Source organism: Felis catus, chromosome B2 (assembly GCF_018350175.1).
Source record: "Felis catus isolate Fca126 chromosome B2, F.catus_Fca126_mat1.0, whole genome shotgun sequence".
Taxonomy (NCBI): domain Eukaryota; kingdom Metazoa; phylum Chordata; class Mammalia; order Carnivora; family Felidae; genus Felis; species Felis catus.
The window spans coordinates 41,867,664-41,883,724 of NC_058372.1; the positions used below are offsets into that span (position 1 = coordinate 41,867,664).

The 16,061-nt window shown below is 55.7% G+C and overlaps 1 long non-coding RNA gene across 1 annotated transcript; it reads right to left on the reverse strand.

The window, feature by feature from the left end:
* Nucleotides 1-6,044: 6,044 nt before the first annotated feature.
* Nucleotides 6,045-14,936, reverse strand: LOC123385379. The gene is made up of 5 exons (XR_006597797.1): nt 14,426-14,936; nt 13,704-13,890; nt 11,226-11,352; nt 10,498-10,623; nt 6,045-9,297 (listed from the first exon to the last, which is right to left on the reverse strand). It is a non-coding gene; the product is annotated as an uncharacterized LOC123385379 (long non-coding RNA).
* Between the last annotated feature and the right edge of the window lie 1,125 nt (nt 14,937-16,061).

The following is a 16,061-nucleotide window of genomic DNA, read 5'->3' on the forward strand; positions in this document are numbered from 1 at the left end:
TTTTTTCTGGAGGCTCCGAGGGAGAGTTTTCCATCCCCTCTCTCCTACCTTCTGGTGGCGGCAGGCAATCCTTGGTGCTCCTTGGCTGGTAGCTGTATCTCTACAATTTCTACGCGGCCTTCTTCCTTGTGTGTAGACCCACGTCTCTGGGTCTACAAATTTCTCTCTCCCTAAAAGGACACTAGTCATTGGATTTAGGGTCCACCCTAATCCAGGAAGATATTGTCTTAACTTGATTACATCTAGGAAGACCCTGTTTCCACCTAAGGTCAAGTTCCCAGGTCCCGGGGTTAGGACTTCCAACCTATCTTTTGGGGGGCACAGTTCAACCGACGACAGTGATCATGACTCAGCACCTTTGCAAGGGAGTATACATGAGTGTCTGTGTGGGTGTGTATTGTGTGAAGGAGCACTGCCTGAGTGTGCACGTGCGTGCCAGGACATGTCTACGTGGTGCCTCCGGTTGTGCGTATGTGACCGCAGGCACGCGTATACGAGCGCGTGTGCGTGTGCGCCCCTGTGCCCGTGGCTTTAGAGCCCCCATGGACTTGCTTAGGAGGGCAGTAAGGCCTGGCTCCCTGCTGTGGCTGAAGAAGTGCTTGGGGCTGGCCTGGGTGGGCAAGCGGGGCCTTGCCTCATGAATCCAAACGGTGAGCTGCGAGAAGCAAGGACAAGGGTATTTGCTGAGCTGGGCACAGGCCGGCAGGCTGAGGAGGTGGCTCCCGGCAGCAACGCCTGTTCCCAGGTCCTTTTCCAGGAATGTTCCTAGAAGGCCCCTCCACCCAAGCTCCCATCCCCTGCACACCATTTGCCTGGTTGGGGAGGCTCTGGCTGACTCACATCCTCTAGAGGCTGGAAGCCAGGACTCAGCTACCTGCGCGCCAGCCTGGTGGGGGCGGGGCAGGTAGCCAGGCTCGCCCAGGCCCCGCCCCCAGGCCAAACAGGAGTAGCACCCAATCACCCACCGTGCGGGGGCCGGATCCCAGCAAAGGGAGAAAGACCGAAGTGAGTACGTGGTCAGGAAAGGCCCAGAATGAGGACGGCTTCTCCCCCACCCCCCACCCCCCGGGCCGGCTCTTTTAGGCAAACCCACCCCGCCGCAGAGGCAGGGCATTGGAAGGGTCTCCTCCACAGAAATGTTGGTTTAGGGTTTGCTCGGGGCCAGTCATCTCGTTTAAACTTCACAGCCAAGTTTAAATGGGGTTCTCATCATCCCCATTTTACAGACGTTATTGCTGAGGCCCTAAGGAGTTAAATGATCTGCGTAAAATGACACGTGTGTTTATGCTCGTGGGCGTTCGTTAGTCTGCAAATCACACCCTACCCCCCTCCTCCACACTCAGACCAGAGCTGCCCTCACCGCAACCCACCTGCCCACCACACATACCCCCTCCAGTGCAGTCTTGCTCCCACCCTTCACGAAGAAGAACCCCCCCCCGCCCCGTCCGTGCCCATGGGGGTGGCGGGACAAGTTAGGGGGTGGTCTCTCCACTCCTCCCACCCTCCTGGTCTTCTCTGTGGTGTCCTGGTTTGAGTTTCCGTGTGGCAGTGAGTTTATTGCGTCTCTGAGAATGTGGGTGGGTTTGTGCGCAGGTGTTTGGAGGAGGCGGTGTCGGGGGCAGGCAGGTGTACCTCCGGGTGGGTGTGCCCGTCAGGGACACATGAGGGCACAGCTGCGGTGGGATGTACACTGGACAGGTTGTATCTGTGAGTGTGCCTAGGCACGGGTGTGTGAGCCCCTGCAGGTGTTGATGAAGCCTGCCCCCCTGCATGTCTGGGTGTCTGTAGAGTGACTCCCCATTTCTCCCCCCTTACCATAGAAATGCCACCAACCTCAGTTCACAGACTCCGGGGCCACAGGTGAGAGCCTGGTAAAAAAAAAAAAAAAAACGCCTATATCTGGGGACAGAGACACCTGAGTCTGAAGCCCCGCCTGCTCTGGCCACTGGTGCCCTTGAGCTGGCATCGCCCCACCCAGGCAGCGGGAGTGTCCTCACCCAATGGGATGGGGTGACACGGAGGAGGAGGCAGCACTGTGGTTTCTCCCGCCCCCAGAACACAGGGAGCACCCAGCTCCCTAGATGGGAGGCTCATTACCCCAGCACTCAATAGTTTGGTGGGGGGGGTCATGCCAGGACTTGGCACAGACTACAAAGTGTGGGGGGCACCCCAGCACTCCCGCCCGCGGCTGGCTGGGGGAGGGGCTGTGACGTTCGGTGGCCTCATGCTGCTGAGAGGAAGTAGCTAATTGCCGACCTGATGACTGGGCAGCCTGAGGAATGGGGTGATGATGCCACTCGCGGAAGCAGGCGCCCCAGCACAAGGAGGGGGCCCTGCAGGGACGGGGTGAGCCAGGCCTGTGCTCCTCAGAAGCTGAGGTGGCTGTGGCCAAGGGAGCAGGGGGTGGGGGGTTGTTGAGGCTGTGACCGTGGGAAAGGAGTTCTCCCTGGCTTCCCTCAGCTTTAAGGGAAAAGAGTTCAGAGGCCCCAGGGGATGAAGGGATTTGGGAAGGGGCTACAGGGGACAGAGGGGGAGGAGATGGTGGCAGAGGCTTCTTTACTCCCACCTACACTCCCCAACCTTCCCATGTTCCCTACTCTTGCCTTTGTCTCCTCTTTGGCCCCTGTGGCTCCAGGCTGGTGAGGAAGGAAGGAGTAGATGGAGAGCTTTTTTCACCATAAGAACCCCCGGGGCACACGCAGCCTACTTGGCCATATTTACTCTGCTGAAGGCCAGAGCATCTAGAAGTGGTGAGACTTCAGCTGTCCTTGAGGACAGAAGAGCAGGTGCTTCAGAGAACAGAACAAGCCAAGGGTGGGCAGTGGGCTTTAGAGAGGCTGACGAAGGATGGGGGCTTGGCTGCCATGGTTATGGGGAGAGAGGGAGGCGGGCAGGGCCCTTCTGCACCTAGAGCCACACTGTCCCTTCCTGGCAGAAACTGGGTAATCAGGGGAGGCTGGGTGGCTCAATCCGTTAAGCATCCTACTTCAGCTCAGGTCATGATCTCACGGTTCGTGGGTTCGAGCCCCGCATCAGGCTCTGGGCTGACAGCTCAGAGCCTGGAGCCTGCTTCAGATTCTGTGTCTCCCTCTCTCTCTGCCCTTCCCCCACTCGTGATTTCTCTCTCTCTCTCAAAAATAATCAAACATTAAATAATAATAATAATTAAAAAATTAAAAAAAAAAAAAAGAAACTGGGTAACCAGGTGTGGAACTTCTCCCACAGTGCCGGCCACAGCCTCTGGCCCGGGCAGGCCTGGCCTCAACTTCCAGAACAAGGGTCAAGACCAAGTCAGGAGCCACACAAGGTGGGGACCCCAGCCCCAAATCCCCAGGGGCATCAACCCCAGAGAACCTGCCAGCCCTGAGTGCCAAAAAACAGGACCCAGCCAACTGTAGGTCAGTCCTCTGCGCCCTCAGCGCCCCCTGTGGGCAGGGAACTATACTAATGGGGGAGGGGCCTCCACCTGCCTGCAGGAGGAGACAGACTGGCCCCCGGAGGGCACAGAGCCCCTGCCTCAGGGTACACTCAGTGTGATGAAGGAGACTCAAGACATTGATCTACTAGCTCCTATCTGAAATTTGGTCCCCCCCCCCCCCCCCCCGGTCTTAAGGAAGCTCCCACTCTGATAGAGATGTGTACTACCATCAAAGCTCCATTCTGGGGGCGCCTGGGTGGCTCAGTCCCTTAAGCGTCCTACTCCAGCTGAGGTCATGATCTCATGCTTCGTGGGTTCCAACCCCACGTGGGGCTCTGTGCCGACAGCTCAGAGCCTGGTGCCTGCTTCGGATTCTGTGTCTCCCTCTCTCTCTGCTCGTCCCCTGCTCGTGCTGTCTCTCAAAAATAAATAAACGTTAAAAAAAAAAAAAAAAAAAAAAAAAAGCTCCATTCTGAAGGGTGAAACACAGCACCAGCCTTCAAGAAACTTAGTCTGAGGGTGGGGACACACAGCCCTATAGAACCTTTCTGGGGCCCCCAATCTGTTGTAGACATGAATTAGACATTTCAGTGACCTTAGTGTTGCTAGAAAACAGTACAAGACGTCCAGTTCAATTTGAATTTCAGATACACAACGAATAATGTTTTGTATAAGTATATCCCATACAACATATGGGGCATACTTATACTAAAAAGAGTATTCATTGCGCATTTGAAATTCAAGTTTAATCAGACGTCCTGTACTTTTATTTGCCAAATCTGACAACCCTAGTTGCCTAGGGAGGAGGGAGGGGGGAGGAACCCCAGACACCAAAATGCAGGTAAACATCACAGCGTGCTCAAGCTCAGGAGAGCAGTTTTGGGGCGGGTGGGGAGTCCTGGGGCGCTGGCTGGAAGGAGTTTAAAATTCCTTCCAGACCAGATCCCTAATCCCTTGGTGCACAATGGCCGCCTTCTCCCCCACCGCCTGCGCCCACGCCCTCCCCCGCGGGGCCGTGGCAGTGCCACCACGGGCCTCTTTAAGCCCCTTTGAAGCCGGCAGAGCCCCGCGCCGCGGGAGGCCCCGCCGCTATGCCAGCTATGCCAGCTATGTCCCCGCCGCCGCCGCCGCCGGCCACCCCTGCTCCCCCATTAATGCTGGCTAATCTGGCTAATAAATAAACTTCGCTCCCAGCCTCAGCCCCCCACTGGCTCCTCCCTGCTCCCCCAGAATGGATTTCGGGGCTCGGGTAACACATGCGGCCCCACTCTCTTCTGATGTCTCTCTCTTTTTTTTTTTCTATCGCTCTCCTAGCCCTATTGCCCGTCTCTGACGGAATTTGGGGAGTCTCTGCCTCGCGCACTGCATCTCCTTCAGTCCACCTGTGCGCAGGGAGCAGGCCACATGGCTAGGGCAGGGACACCACTCAACGCCGGGTAAAGATCCGCGGGACAGAGGAGCGCCCCCTGGAAGCCAGGGGAGGCCCGGGCCACGCCCCTCCTCGCCACACCCTCGGCCACGCCTTCCTCTGCCCGCGGAAGTGGGGCGCGCAGCCCCGGGACAGGTGACTCCGCGCCCGGGGAAGGCGAGGGCGCCTCCTGCGGCAGGAGTCCTTTCTCCACGGCCTCTGCCGCCCCCTGCGTCCCCACCCGGGCTTCGGAGAGTCTGACTCAGAGGCGAGCCCGCATCGCTTCACCTCCTACCACACACCCGGAGCGCGCGGAGAAATTACAGGATTGCAGGGGCACGGCTAATGCGCTCTAATTACCCACCGCCGCTCTCCTCCGCGGCGCTCGGCTGCGCCGGGCCAACGCGCCCTAATTAGGCCTCCCACCCCCCACCTGTCCGGGAGCCCGTCCCCTGTCCCCAGTCCCCAGGAGCGCGCGTGCCTCGCCTCTGCCCGCCCACGCCTCCTGTCGCCCTCTGAGACCGAGCCAGGAGAGAGCTCTGAGATCCCACCTGGGGTGGGGAGAGGGAAGGTGCAGGACTGGAGACCCCGGAGCCCCAGGGTGCGGAAGGCGGCTGGTCCCTCTCGTAAACTGACAGCCATCGAGTTCTGTCTCACGTGACTTGGAGAACGGGGAGGAGGCAGGACCCATTTCCTTGACAGGGACACTGAGGCCTGTTGGAAAGGGGAGGAGCGGGTAGAGCACCAGGGCAACAGTATCCCTGTTTTGCACATGAGGCACAGGAAAGTAAAGGCTCTCGAGCAAGGCTCCCCAGCCAGAACTTCCAGATGAGCTCATTTCGGGGTGACTTATGACCACCCCCGCAGGCTCCTTCCCCTGACAGGGATATTACCTTCCTGAAAAGAAAGGTGATACCCCCATCACAGACCTGGAGCGCTAGAAGGCCGACCAGCTGTGGCCTGTTGGTCACAAGGGAGCCAGTGAGGAGTGGCTAAAGTCTGGCATCCCAGGAAGGGTGGGAAAAGGCCCTGAAGACGCAGAAGCCAGGCCTGGTGGCCAGGACTAAGGAGTTGACTGTCAACTTCTTTATCCAAACCAAGTTCAAACCTTTCCTCTATCAGCAATTCTTTCCTGATGCCCAGGGGGTTGCAGACTCATGGCCTTGGGCCAAGTTTAATCTTTAGTGAGGTTTTGTCTGGCCTGCAAGGAGTAGGTGGTTTTTGTACTGAGTATGAGAGCTTACAGACAGTGTGGGCCATCTGATCGCCCTCCCCATTGGCAAAGGCCAGTGTCAGACTAGTCCCCAAAGGCATTCGGGTTTGAGACCCCCGATTTAGACCAGCCCACTTGGCCTAGCCTTTAACCTTTCCTCGGGTGCCAGGATCTCAGTCTGCACCGTAGTGCACCCCCTGGTAGTCTGTGCATGTTTCTTGGTAAGCACGCCCAGGTGAATGTCCCTGAGAGCCCCTCTTTAGGCTTCCCACATGTGGTGGCAGTGGGGGCTGCACGTGCTTCTGGAAACCCCTCTCATACCACCTTTTTTCATCTTGAGTTTCAATCTGTGCCTTGGGTATGCCTTCTCCAACAGGGATGACAGATGTTTTTCTGCCATGCAACTAGAGGTTCCTTGAGGGCAGAATATTGGATCGCTTCCTTTCAGTCTAGGATCTCACTGAGGGTTTGGGGAGTGGGGTGTGAGGGTAGTATCCCCCATCGCAGGAAGCTCCCAGAGGGCAGGACTGTGTCTTCCTTCTCAGACTGGGGCTCCCTGAGGACAGACTGGTCTCCGCCCTCAGACTGGAGTCCCTGGGGGCAGGGCTATGTCTCCCCCCTCAGACTGGGGCTCCCTGAGGGCAAGACTATGTCTCCCCTGCAGTCTGGAGCTCCTTCAAGGCATTTTTTATTTATTTATTTTAAATTTTTAATGTTTATTTATTTTTGAGACAGAGAGAGACAGAGCATGAACGGGGGTGGGGCAGAGAGAGAGGGAGAGACAGAATCGGAAACAGGCTCCAGGCTCTGAGCCATCAGCCCAGAGCCCGACGCGGGGCTCGAACTCACAGACCGCGAGATCGTGACCTGAGCTGAAGTCGGACGCTTAACCGACTGCGCCACCCAGGCGCCCCTCCTTCAAGGCATTTAATTCCCCTCTCAGATGGGGCCTTTGCACCCCACCCCAGCCCTCTGGCTCTGGCAGCACACAGGCATTCCTCCCAGGACATCGTTTGTCACGCTTTGATGAATGAAACCTACTAAGAATAACCCAGTCCTTGTAGTCACTAAAGGGCAGGGATGTGGGGAGAGGAGAGGCCGGTGACTGTGGAGGGGCTGGGGGAGAGATGGACACATTCATTCAATAGCATTTTCCCCCGGTGCCCATCTGGACACTGAGGGGAGGCACAGTGAGTGCCACAGAGCCCCCTACCGTGCCATTTCTGTGTTGTCGCTGGGGGGGGGGGGGGGGGGATTGCACAGGACCCCTGAGACAGAAATCCCCACCCAGCTTCACAGCTTTCCCACCTCAGATGCCATCACCCCAAGGCCACCCAGCCCCCTCTATGCCTGGCACAAGTTCCCTCTGCTTGGAAATCAGGTGCTTGGGGTCAGGGGCTGTTTCCAGTGGGTCGCAGGCTAAGGGGCAGGGGGGAGGGCCTTGAAGCAGCCTTCCTCCTCCTCCTATGGGGACCTGGCAGAGTGACCGTGGGGGAATGTAGAAGCAGTCTCAAACTGGCGGGAGGGCATTTGGTGCTCTGATTGGGGGAGGGGTGTAAGGGACCCAGAGGACGAACCCCTGTCCCCTGCTCCCCTCTCTGCTCTTCCTCCCTCTTCCTGCCCCTTCCCACTTCAAAATCTCAAGCCTCCAGTTAAGAAATGAGCCACCTTTCCCATGCAACTATTCTCCCAGGCACTTGCCAGGGGGCCTGTGGGGTGGGGAGGCTGTGACCTTAACCTGCTTCTCTGGATGGGGCCTTCCTGGCACGCCACCCCCAGTTGCCACCTCATGAGAGGGACATGTCGGCCTGGTCTTGGCAAAAACATCAGCCTATGAGCCAGGTGGCCTGGGATGGTACCAGCTCTGCCCCTGATCCCACTGTGACCTTGAGAAGCCATTTGCTCCTCTGGGCCTCAGTTTCCCAGGATGTGAGATGAGTTTTGTCCAGTTTTCATGGTTTTCAAACATTTCTTTTTTTAAATAATGGGTTCTCTTGTTTAAATAGTAATTTATGTAGTCTCTCCACTGGTAACACAAAAAAGGTTTGGGGTTCTGTGGTCAAAATAGGAGTGGGGGCCCTGTCCATCTCATGCACACGGGCACACACACACACACACACACACACACACCGATCAGCCCAGGGCACTGTGAACAACGCACTTCATAAACCTCTGATCCCTGAAATCCTTCACTTGCAAATATTCTGGGGTCCTGCCAGGGTTGGGAGCTTTAGAACTGGGGGTTCTGACAGCTCTGAGGATGGGGCAGTGGTTGTGGGCCTTCCGGGTATAGGGAGCAGGGCCCAGGGGAAACAGGGTGGGGGGCTTGAACCGATAGGGAGCATCCTTCCAACACTAGGTAACCCCACTGAGTCTGGGTGGGGGCCTGGATCCAAAGCTGAGTCTATGCAAACCTCCCTACCAGCCACGGTACCCCAGCCAGAAGTCAAGTAGGGTTCTCTGGCACTGGGCCCCTCAGCTGGGGGGAGAGTTGGATGAGGGGAGAATGAGAGGGCCCTTCCCCAGTGGGAGGAGCGGGAGCCTCTGCAACTTTTTTCTGGAATCCTTTTCACTGGGCCTAGGACAAAGACCAGAGTGGCAGTGGTGGGGGGCTGAGCACCAAAAGCCCGAGTAGGCTATGCTACCCCACTTAAGGAGACAGGGGGAACCCTACAGAGCCACTAAAGCCACAAGTGTGAAAATTTGGTGCCAACAGGGAATGCAGGTGGGAGGGGGCCCATCAGGCACTGGTGACAGGAAGGCAGGAGTGAGGAGGGGAGCCGGCCGGTGCCACAGAGGGAAGAAAAAATGGCACCAATATGAAGTAGGCCTGGGCCCGGGGTCCCTCCAAAGTGGGATAACAGCCGGAGCACCCCAGTCCCTCCTTGGGGACAGATGGACTGTGCTCCAGCGTGCTGAGAAAGACCCGTGTTCAGCCCAGCCACCCAGGGTCACCAGGCAAAGGAGGCGCTGCCTCCTCACTTACACATCCAGGCAGCCTGGGGAGCCACAGCCCCAGGGGAGACGATTGTTCTCGATTTCCCTCAGGGAACCTCACCGTCCTCTGTCCCAAATGCACATGCACGCTCACACACACACACACACACTCACTCATGCTGGCATTTGTCCCCTAGAGACTCCACTGCCTTGGCCTTGGAAACTTCTGGATCTCTGTTCTGTGCCACGCACGGCTCTGGGCACTGGGGCCACGGGAGTGGAAACATCAGCCAAAGTCTCTGTCCTCGTGGTACTCACGTTCTAGGAGGGATGACAGATGATCAGCAAGTCAGGAAAGGCACAAGGTCAGGTCGTGATAAGACTATTGGCGTGGAGAGTGTTGGGGTGGGTGGGGCTGTTTCAGATGGGGTCGTCAAAGACCATCTTTGCGAGGAGGGGGCCTGAGCTCCAAGAAGCCAGTCATGCTTTGGAACCAAAAGGAGTCCGAAAACGTACAACATTTTTTTTTGAACAGAAAAGAACATGCGTCCATAAACATTAAAGGGCAGGGAAGTTAGAAGTGTTTTGGGACATCTGCTGTATGTCCAGCACAAGGATAGGAAGTTCACGTGCACCATCTTCCACAGCCCTCTTCCAAACCCTGTGTGTCAAATAGAATTTCCATTTTACAGATAAGAAATGTGAAGCCCACTGTTTCACTCATCTAATAAGATGTGTTAGGTTTTAGCCTCTGAAAACACTATAATAAACCCCACATGGGCCCTGCCCTCTTAGGGCCTACAGTCTGGGAGAACACAGAGGTGGATCTGGGAGGGCTTCCTGGAGGAGTCCCTGCCTAAGCTGAGTCTGAAAAGGGGAGGGGGGGAGGTGACAAAGGAAGTGATAAGGTAAGGAGTGGGGGACTCGGGGGGCAGAGGGAATGGCACCAGCAGCAGGGTGACCTGTGGACAGAAGTAAAGGACGGGGGTGGGAGGTCCTTGCCGGCTCGCCTGGTCAGGCCTCGTTGGTGTGTGAGGACCCTGCAGGCGGACAGGGGGGCAGGAGGGCACATGGGGCCACCTGGTATGACTGTTAGGCAAGGTGGAACCTTGTCTGGTGGAACCTCTTCCAAGGCTCGGTGACCTGGCCACCCTCAAGTCACAGGATGAGTAATGGCAAATGGTGGGTTCCAGCCAACAGCGAGGCCTAGTTGGACAACTCACACAGGTTCACACACTCCACGCGCACAGACACAGACGTGTGCATACCAAACGTGCACACAGACGCGCAGCTGGCCTCACTCCTTCCTCTGTATCATTAATGAGGGCTGGAGAAAGACACAGGGCAGGGGTCAGAAACCACAGAACAGTGTGGCTCCAGCATAGCTTAGGCCTCAGGCCCTGGGCACCTCTTTTTGGAGCCCCAAGGCAGATATCCCTCCAAAATCCCCCTCCCAGGCTCTCAGGCCCCTTGTCTTGTCTTCCCCATCACCGCCCCCTCCCATATTCTCCGAGGCCTCACCTGCCAGTACCTGGTCCAGGATATGCAGACGGGACGTGCGAACTCTTTGCCGGCACATTCACAGGGAATGCGGCCCCGCGCATCACAGCCAGAACAGAACCCAGACTCAGAACGGACCCTGCCAGACTGAAACAAACAGGCCACATCGGAGAGATGAGCATTCATGGACCCACACAGGGACTCGAATGCAAGGCCAGACACCAAACAGCCCAGGCACAGGCTGCTGCGAGAGGCCACACGTAAGATCAGTTTGGGTGAGCGTTCCTGGAAGAGGACTTGTTCCCCGAGGAGTGTACAGATTTGGGCTGTGCTAACGGGAAGGCAGCAGCCAGCTAGAAGAGAGAGGGGCAGCCCCCAGGCTCTGAGCTGGCCAGACCCTCCAGAAGCCGTGGGTCCAGACCTGGGGATCCCCCCCTTCAGGGAACAATGACGGAGTGACAAGGTGGGGAGGGGTCTAGAAACCTCATCCTGTGAGCAACTACCACAAGGATGTTTAGCCCCAGGAATGAAAGGTCCTGGCATCTGGGCGTCCCCCCACTCCAGCCACGGCCTTCGCACGTGTCCTACCCCCCGCTGGTGACTCCCCTGCCCCTTCTTCATACCAGCTAAAGCTCCACTTCTTCGAGGAAGCCCCTTCTGACCTCTCTGTGGATTATGTCCCACGTTCATATGCTCTGCCTCCCACCTAGGCCTGGTCTTGGGGTAGCACTCACCAGAGACAGGTTTACCTGTGAGATTGCTCTGTTCGTGGTGCCTCCCTAACAGACTGTAAGCACCGTGAGGTCCAGGGCTGTGTGTGCTGTTTCTTGTATTGTTTTCCTGGTGCCTGGCACATAAGAGACGCTTGACGAATGTCTACAGAGGAAGGGAAGAAAGAGAGAGAAGGTGGGAGGGAGGGAGGGGGAAGTGAGGTGCCTTGAGCCACCTGAGACCTGCCATATATAGGACGAAATGGGCTCTCCGGGGGTGGAAGGAGCAAGAACACCGACAGGAGGCCAGCCGAGGAAGTCGGGTTTCAAATCATCCATAGGAAGGTTTTAGAAGTCGGATGGCCCCCGTGTGGGTTGGGCTGTCCCAGAAGCCCGTGAGTTTCTCAGGACGAGTTTAAGCAGAACCAAGAGGAGCACTTGGCAGAGGTGCGGTTACTCGAATGCAGGAAGGGACCAGTGTCGAATGAATGAAGGAATGACCGAATGAATGAATGAATGAATGAATGAACGACAACCACTACGGGGTATTCACGCGCTGAGCAGAAGGCTGGCGACATCTGACCGCTGTCTCAGAGTTGAGTCTGAGGCCAGATGCACCAGACCCCAGGCGGACAGGGAGCCACGGGCCCGGTGATGCACGTGCCACGTGCGCTTCCAGGAAAGTACGCTTGTAATCCATCCCGCGACGCCAGACGTGTCGCGCCGGATGACGTTTGTAGCAGAGCGAGCACGGCGGTATCTTGGGAGCAGCTCAGTCCTGATTGCCCTCTCGCAGCTCACCGCTTTCCCAAGGAGGGCAACATTTGCCAAGGAGGTCACCCCCTTTGGGCCACTTTCCCCTTGTCACGAGTCTGTCCTGAGGCCAGCGCTCCTGTGGCAGCTTCCTGCTGAGGGCTGAGAATGGTATTGGGAAGGAGGAACTTGGCCCGTGATCTTACCTGGCAATGACCTGGTCTACAGAGGCTAGCGTGGGCAAGGCAGGCGCCCTGGCTGTGAGCTCCCCCCGGCACGTTCAGAAGCCTGAGACATAGGCCCAGCTCGTGCCCAAGAGCCCTCCTGTCCCCCAACCCCGCCACCATTCTGTGAGCTTCCTGAGAGCCGGCATTGTTGTCTTGCCTGCCTCTATCCCGCCCCTGGCTCAGAGGAGGGAGCCTCTGGCTGTGAGGGGAGCAGAGCAGGGGCCAGGGCTGGCAGAGCTGAGAGAGAAAGGGATGTTCTGCTCAGGGAGACAGAATGGAGTGCTTTCTAGCCGCAGTGGAGTAGCATCTAGATGGGGACTGGGAAGCACACACAGCACCCTGGGGCCCCTAAGGCTGGGACCAGGTTGGACTTGTCTCCTGTCCATGCTCTGGGCCTGCCCTGTCTCCAGCAGCCCTGCTGTGGCCAGTGACCTGTCACTGACTCACAGCCAGCTGTGGACACAGAGGGGAGAAAGTGGCCCCCAGCTGAGCTCATACACTCGCAATTAGCCCTCTGTGCTTCCTCACCAGGGAGAGCCTCCCGGCTTTCACGCACGCATGTCCCAGGCTGCCCTTTTGCAACCGCAACACGCCTCTTGCTGCTTATTTTAGCCTGATGAAGCCTCTTGAAATGTCAGAGCTGGAACCAAACGTGGGATCATGTAGTTCAATCCCTCCATTCAACCAGGGGGGGGAAACGGATATTCAGGAGAGTGAGTGATGTGTCTCAGGTCACACAGCTAACTGGTGGTGTGGCCAGAAATTCACGGCCGGCTTTTGGGGACCCAAATCCAGGTGTCCTTAACTCCGGGGGCAGCGTGCTTCGGCCAGCCCCTGATCATACTTCTGGAGCCTCTGGAGCCAGCACGCCCGGATCTGAATTTTGATTTGCCTGTTATCAGCCGTGAGACTTATAGGCAAGTTACTCAACCTCTCCATACCTCTTTCCTCATCAGTAAAATGGGACTAACAATAGTAGCCACCTCCCAGGTTCGCGTGAGGAGTCGGTGGGTTAACGTACCTGACTTGCCGAGAGCAGTGCCAGGCATGTAACACGTGCTCACGGTAGAACACATTAGCTAACACTCTTAGGTGCGTGGTGCAGTTACCAAACCTTGGTCCCTGGTGTGGAAAGTTCAAAACTTTGGTTTTATCAGTTCGCCCAAAGGCAAGCAGACCCCAGGAGGCCAGCCGTGTAACCAGGCTTATGGCAAACCAATGTCTGGTGTTACCGCTGGGGACAGATGTTGCCACCAGAAGGACCAGGGTGGGCACAGAGGTGGCTTCCCGCTCTGCCAGCCACCGCTTGAGATCCAAAGACTGCAGCCGTCACAGCAAGGGCAGTTAGAGATTCTCGGGGCTGCTCAAGCTGGAAGAGCCTGGAGAAATGCCCTTCTGAACACAAGAATGAGCCTCTGTTCATCTGCAGAACAGGGGAAGTCGGGGCCTCTAACTCACAGCGCGGCTGTGTGCATGAGCTCGGGTGACACTGTGCCCGGCACAGTCCTTTCCAGCCGTCCACCCCCCTGCCCCCTACCTGCTTGACCAGTTGTCTCGATTCAGAGCCGCCTCTCCTGGACCCTGTTGGATAAATATTGACGAATTCTTCTCCTTCCAAGTTCCTCCTTTATCAGTCACCAAAGCTCTGACACTTCATACCAGATGAACTATGGTCCCAGGACATGTACAAGATCGGGGTGGTCTCATTCCAGCCCCAGAGATGCCTGTGGAATGGATGGCTCGGTGAATCAGTGACTGGAGAAATTCCCAGAACTTCCTAAAAACTCACCCTGAGCTCTCAACATTGGGCAACACTCTGGTTTCCCCAGAGCCCCAGCCACAAACTGCCTCTGAGGAGGGGCTGCTCCACAGTGGCCTTACCCCTGGCCGCCATTCATCTCTCATGAACACAGCAACCTTTCTCTCCGCCCTGCTCACCACCATCAACGAGGCTAGACAACCAGGTGTGTTTGCAGCCTCCTCTGGCAACAGCACTCTCACCGCCATCCTGCTGCCCATTTCCACCTCCCACGTGCCTCGTGGTCAGTCTCGAGCCCTCTCCTGCTCCCCAAGTCACAGCTGTCCCCTAATCACCCCACCAACCTCGTAGGGTGGCCTGCACGAGAAAACTGATATTTTTTCACTTGCTATTCGTGCTCCTCTGAGAGCTCATGATGCTGGCCAAGCCCCAGCCTTTGCCCTGACAGCCCCAGCTGAGCCCTACCCATAGAGTCCTGCTATGGACAGCCCTTTCCTCACCAGGACTCCTGTCCATCAGGGTGGACCAAAGCCCCTCAGGTTTGAAGCCAGCCAGGGCCAGCTGGGAGTTTGTGTCCCCTTGGAAGACTGGGACGCTGGACACTAGTTCTGTCCTCAGGTCTCAGGTCATGGCATGGGCGTTGTCTCAAGTTTGGTTCTGGCTTTTTCTGCATCATTGACCCACCATCCAGGCCTCTGCGTGGTTCTGGGCCACCAGTGGTCCCGACACACCAACCAGAGGATTCTAAGAATATCCAAGCTGGAAGATCCTGAGGAATCACTCAGTCCAATGGAGATGCTCCTAGAGCGTTTGAAAATGTGTTAGAGTCTTTGTTTCATTGTAGCAACAATGAGAGGTGATCTGGCATTGGGTTCTAGGGGCCAGAGATGCTGAATGTCCCACAATGCACAAGGCAGTTTGCACAATGAAGATTTACACCCCTGTGTCCATCGATAGATGAATGAATAAAGAATAGATGATAGATATAGATATAGATATAGATATAGATATGGATATAGATATAATGGAATATTATTTACCCATGAAAAAGAATGGAATCTTGCCATTTACAACAACAGGAATGGAGCTAGAGAATGTAATGCTAAGTGAAATAAGTCAGAAAAAGACAAATACCATATGATTTCACTCATGTGGAATTTAAAAAACAAAACAAATGAGCAAAGAAAAAAGAGAGAGAGAGAGAAAGAGAGAGAGAGAGAGAGAGAGAGAGAGAGAGAGAAGTCAAGAGACAGACTCTTAACTAGAGAGAACAAACTGATAGTTACCAGAGGGGAGGTGGGCAGGGGGATGGGTGAAATACGTGATGGGGATTAAGGAGTGAACTTGTCATGATGAGCACTGGGTCATGTATGGAATTGTTGAATCACCGTATTATATACCTGAAACTAATATAACAGTGCGTGTTAATTATACTAGAATTAAAATAAAATAATTGCATCCCTTCCTTCCTTGGAGAAACACTGATTCTAGTTGAAAGTACTTACTGTGCAGTTGTAGTAACTAAGAGCCAAGAAGGGTAAGGGTTTGGCCCAAAATGACACAGCAAATTTATCTCATAGATAATCCAATGAGGGGGACCCAGGAGTTTTCATCCTTGAGGATTTCATGTCATCTCTTCTGAAAATCCACCAGCAGGAACCAAGTTCGAGGCAATATAGGAAAGTCAAAGACTAACGTGAGACATCAGGAAGGCTTCACAGAGGTGTCATTTGATCTGAGCCTTGAAGGATGGCTCACGGACTTGTGATTCTGGAATGGGGGAGAGCATAGCTGGCAATGGTGGAACATGTGGGCTATTGTCCACAAGTGAAAGAGGCTGAGAAATGAGTACAGGCTTTGGGAAGAAAGCAGTGGAGAATGGCGAGCGACTGAAAGGTGAATTGAAGCTAGATCACAGTGGACTTTGCATGCCAAGCTGAGTACTGGGATTTTTACACTGTGGGCAATGGAAAGCCACTGAAAATATTGGAGTAGGAGGTATGCAGTGATGACCTCTGTGCTCAATAGAAAGGTTACTGAGGCTGCTTGTGGAGAAACAATGGGAGGGAAATTATGGGGGAAGAAAACCACTGTCAGAATAGTCTGGGTGAAAGATACCCATGATGTCATGGATGA